Raw genomic sequence first — 6,000 nt, forward strand, 5'->3', positions numbered from 1 at the left:
AGCTCCTATATATTTTGTGTAGAAAAAAAAAACTTTTCACCCTGAAGTCCGTTATTTGTTCTGTAGAAAAAAACGGTTACTTTGAGGTCCGTTACTTTTTTTTAGAAAAAAATCAGGACCACTAGGGCCGTTATTTAAAAACAAATGGATCATGAAGTCAGGTTTTTTCCTAAAGAAAATATTTAAGGCCCCGATTTCCGTTGTTGCTTTCTATAGAAGAAATCCTGGAGCATGAGACCTGTTGTGTAAAAACCAATGACAATGATTGATGTTGTTTTTTGTATTGAAAAAATCAGAGCTAGTGGGGACAAGAAACATTCAGGCCCATGGGGTCCGTTTGTTTGTTAATTAAAGACGAACTTCACAGTCATATGACTACGACAGTCATACATAACATCCGAATAGAAAGACGGCAAATATTAATTTCAGTCAACATTAGGTTCAAGTTATTGTCCGAAATCGGAACTTCTGCGATTTTCTGACAGTTCAGATGCTGGATAGGCAATTATATTGGAAATTCACACGACATTTAACGTAATTCAAATATTCAACAACTTAAACTTCATGCGGAATTTTTTCGGTCTGAATGTCGAAGAATACATCAAATTTTCATTAAGCCATTTTGTCCGAATTGGGGGCCGAAATTGCATGTTTGTCACGTCCAGTCGACCATAAATTCCCTTGTTTTTATCAAGCCCAGTTAACATGAACGTCTCTTGTCATACGGGCTTGGTGCGTGTTACAATTTAACCTCTACGGACGACATTGAAATTTACCCGCTTGACACGAAACTCAAAATTTTAAATGATTAAGCACGGTGAACATCTCCACTACTTACGATCCCTAAATGAGAGCAGTTTGTTTGTACCACTGCAGTCTTATCGCCTCGCCTCTCAATTATGTTTGTTGCGAGAACTCGTGTGTTTGGGATTTTCCATCCTATCCGATGTGGGGTTTTTCATCAGCCTGGTATCGATAATCATATTTTCCCCCTCGTATTCAAAATATCTTCAAATCTTTTAAGGCTGCCAGATGTCAGATGCGGTTCATATGTTTATCGCTCTTTAAGATATCGCATTCATTTATAATATATATTTCTTTATATATTTCAGATGCTTGATTTTCCAACGTATTTAAAGTAGTAACTAAAAATATTTTTAATTCAGTAATTTAAAACATGGTTTTTATACCCTATATCACAATGTGGAAAAGGGTATTATAAGTTTGTTTTGGTAAAAATTCATGTAACACCGCGAAATATTCGTCGGAGACCCCCAATATGGTATACCAATCTTCATATCTCGACGAGATAAAGCGATTTTGAGATGTGTGTCCGTCCATCAGTCCGTCCGTCTGTCCATTATAAATTGTAAACACGCTTCAAGCCGCAATTATGGACCGATCGTCACGAAATTTTGTATGGAGGTCGGGTTCAGATCAGAATAGATCCCTGTTCTTATTGGTGATGATCGTGAAATAGCGGGTGAAATGGACCAAAAACATAATATTTATCCAATTTTCTAGCGGCACTGTAGGTCTCAATAATAGTCCGATCAACGCGTAATTTTAAAAAAGGTAAGAGTATATCACAAAGGAGAAGCTTGCAATTTGAGATGGCGATCGGATAATATGTGATGTGAAAATTGTGAAAATTTTTAATATATAGCTTATATCTTAATTCCTGGAAGTGACATTCCGGACAAGTGAGATATAGTTGAAAGTGGAACGCTTGACCTTTCAATTGATGTGTATATTGTATATTGGTGTGTATGATCAGATAACTGAGTTACAGCCTAATATATTCCGTTATTTGTTTGTAGTGTAATCAGAGGTCCGCAAAATGCATATAAAAGGCACACTCTATTGCCTTTTCCCAAAAGCGAATAGTGCAGTGCCTTGCATATAAAAAATATGAATGTGCAAAAAGCAGATTCACCCAAAAAAATGATTCACTGCTTTAGTGCATGCTTGCTTGCTTTTACATTTGTATTCACACGATTCGCAAATGCAGTATGCACAATACTGCATACCACCACACAGTATCGTACCATCTTCTGTTTGAATAAATGAATACATTTGCCAAATTTCGCTTTTTCTTTGAGTTTCTTTAATAATAGGATAAACTAAACTAGTAATTGTTTTTATTGTCTCAACATTAATTTTTTTATGTTTATTAACATGTAAATTTGACCAGAAATATCTACTGCTTTTTGTAATGCAACGTGCTTTTTCGAAGGCAGTGTGCAAAAAAAAGGCAACGAGCTCTTGAAGTGTGTTGTGTGTGTGCAATTGGCACACACTCATGAAAGTAAAGGCAAAGCAAGCAATAGTATTAAACAGAGATGGCAATAGCAAGCACGAAATCGCGAATATGCATTAAAAGCGAGTGGCATTTTGCGGACCTCTGAGTGTAATAATAAACTCGCTAGAAGTCGCAACTATATATCAATAGTCACGAAATTTTGCACCAGGTAAGAGTATATGTCGAAAAAGATGCCTACAATTTTGAATGATGATCTGATATTCCTTAGCGAGTGAAATGGACCATTACTTATGTATGAAAAACATAAAAATTTTATTTGTGGTCGATATTTTAATTCCTTGAGGACATATATATTTCGCAAAGTAGCCTACATATGGAAAAAAACAACTGACCATTCCTCTGATGTAAATTGCAATAAAGTGTTTGCTAGATAACGGGCCTACTGCCTAATTTATAATGGGTTCTGTATAGAGAACTACATTTTTATCCCATGCTACATATTGTCTCTCCAAAAGTTTATGTAACACCACGAAATATTCGTCCTAGACCCCTTATTTGGTATGCCAAAATGCATATCACGACGAAATAAAGCGATTAAACGATGTGTGTCCGTCCATTAAAAATTGTAAACATGCTTAAGGCCGCAATCATAGACCGATTGTAACGAATTTTTTAAGGAAGTTAGGTTCGGGCCGGAATAGAAATGATTAGTTTTTGCTGATGATCGTGAAATGTTCAGGGAATGAAATGGACCAAAAACAAAATTTTAACCAATTTTGTAGCGGCTCTGTAGGTCAAAATAATAACCCGCAAAATTTTAAACAAGTTTGAGTTTATGATGAAGAAGGAGCGTACAAACCAACGTGAAGATCAGATAATACTTAGCGGGTTAAATGGACTAAAACTTTTGTGTGAAGTTGGTAAAAATTTCAATAACGTAGCGGTTAAACAACGGAAGTAATAGTACAACATAAGTGGGTTTCATTACATTTTAGTTTGTGTGAACTAAATTTTGCTTGCCTGCTACAAAAATGTCTTTGTCATGCTAGATAACTTTTTGGTTTCGGTCATAAGTATTATACATTACATCTCTGATATTTGATAACTAAATTTTCACAATCATTGAAAAGAAGTTCCGTGGAGAGCGATTGTCCAGGGATAGTGGTATAGGGTATCCCATAGTCAGCTCCGTCCGACAATAGACTTTTCTTACTTGTTTTTTTTTATTAATTTTTTTAAAACGTATCGTTGCGTGTGTGTTTTATTTTTTGCACAAAATGACACATTTATACTTATGTTGTTTTCTATGAAAAAGAGCGGAGGAAAATGGAAAACACATGCACAGCTGTGTTGTTTTTCGGTGAAATCTATTTTAGAATAATGAAATTTTAAATAAAAAATTGTATTTCAAAAATGTCATCAGTTTTTGTAGGCGATTGTGAAACTAAAACAAAATCTAAATATTATTCATACCAATATTATTGGGCGGTATTATAAATTATTCATTACAGATATGCCTAGAACACGCTTTAGAATTTGATGAATGTACTTATTTATTCATTTAGTTGTACTATGATTACACCACAATTACACACCGGTTCATCTGAATAAAGCCAACAAATTTTGCCTATAAATACCTTTATATCTATCGATAGGAGAGGAATTGTAAATTTTATTTTGGCGGTCGTGTAGAGTATATAGCAGTCTATATTTGCAATTTCTAACATGTTTTACGTATGCGTCATAACGGCAATTTTTACTCGATTTATGAAAAATGGCAAAAAATTAACATTTTTATTGGTTCTGCACTGCGTTTGTTTCGCACATCGATCAGGGAACTTCTCCATTTTCGCTTCGTTACTGTCTGGCGATGTCCATGTATATTTGTTTATTAGTTTGTGTAAAAATAAGGAACCACCTATTAACATTTGAAATTTCTGACAAAGTTCTACAAAGCGATCTTGTGCCTATGCCGTGTTTTCCCCTTATTTTCGCGTTAAAGTCTCCTGTCAATATTAGCACGTCTCTGGATGGTATAGAGATTATAATTGCTGTCAGTTGTTCGTAGAATGTTTGACTGAATCTTCCGTGAATAATTGTGACATATTTTCGAATATTGCGATAGAAACGGCCTGTTATTATTCTCACTGAAACAACATTGTATGAATGTATGGACATTCTCATTTTTTTTTTCGAAATTATGAAGCCCACTCCGCTTTCACTCTTGGCCGCCTTCCCACTATAGAGAACCATATTGGCTGATGTCATTTCTCCATTTCCACACCACCTCATTTCGCTTATCCCAAGGATTTCGATTTTGATCTGCATCATCTGCTTCTCAACTTGGGCGAGTTTTGAAGATTCTCTTAACGTCCAGACGTTTCATTGTGCAATTCTTATCCTGTTCCGTGTTCCAAAAGTTCTCATCGATGTTTGGGGTGTTGTTTCTATATTTCTTGTAACTGTTTCATTAATCGTGTAAGTTTCGGGCAAGCGATTGATTGGACCACTGTGGCCAATGATGGTACAGGGGCTGCTGGTTTTTAGCCACCATCCTGGCTTACGTTGGGCACGTTTATATAGCGAGCCGCTTGATGCAAGACCGACGCCCGCTGTTAGATACACAAACCGCTCCTCATGGAGTACAGACGCTAATTGTAATGGTGTGGTCAGTTCCTCCGCCGTAGTAGTAGTATCTCGAAATTACTCCTCCATCGTTGACTTCCCACATTGTGGATTGTTCTTAGCTTCAGCGTTCACCTTCAACCTTACCGGCAAGGGTGGCCCTACCAGTAGCTATACTACCGCCGGATCATCACACTTACTAGACCTACCCATCGCGTTAAGGTGACAATCCGTCGGGGAGGCAGAGGATGAAGTATTAAATAGTTTATTGTCATTGAAATATTCAAACTCATCACGTCCAGGTGGTGTACCGACTTCTATTTTAAAATCATGTGCATATAAACGTTATCGTCCCCTAACAATTATTTTCAATGACTCTTTGACATTGGGATATTTCCCTCTTGTCTGGAGTCCAGGCTTTATTATTCCTTTGCATGAGTCTGATAGTAGATGTGAGATTGAAAACTATGGAGGTATTGCAAAACTAAGTGCAATTCCTAAACTTTGTGAGCTTCTGGTCTCACGCTGAATAACTCATTTCGCTAGATCTATAATATCACCTTCGTTAAGGGTAGGGATACCTTGACACATTTATTGGAGCTTACATGTCACGTTCACAATGGATTCCTAAATAAATGCCAAACTGACGTTATATACACAGATTTCAGTAAGGCTTTTGACACCCTTGTACACGAATTGGTAATTCATAAGCTTGATTGTATGGGTTTCCCGTCAATACTCTTGTCATGGATACGTTCTTATTTACTGGACCGTACCCAAAGGGTTCGTTTTAATGATATTCTGTCAAAAAATATAACTGTGTATTCTGGTGTTCATCAAGGTAGCCATTTAGGTCCATTACTTTTTGTACTTTACTTAAATGACCTTCTGTCTGTTATTCATTGCTCTAAAGTATTAATGTTTGCTGATGATGTTAAACTTGATTCTTATAACACTGTGAACCGAAATTTTGGGGGGTGCAAAATTCCTATTGCAGATGAAAGCCCTTGGTGAGTATATACAGAACCCCGAAGGACATATTTTGCTGGCCATCTGGAATCAGCGTTATATCTTTGTTGGGTGTTGTTTAAGCTTATATTTAAGATGACATG

This window comes from Musca autumnalis, unplaced genomic scaffold (assembly GCF_047663935.1).
Source record: "Musca autumnalis isolate F117 unplaced genomic scaffold, ASM4766393v1 scaffold_3, whole genome shotgun sequence".
NCBI lineage: Eukaryota > Metazoa > Arthropoda > Insecta > Diptera > Muscidae > Musca > Musca autumnalis.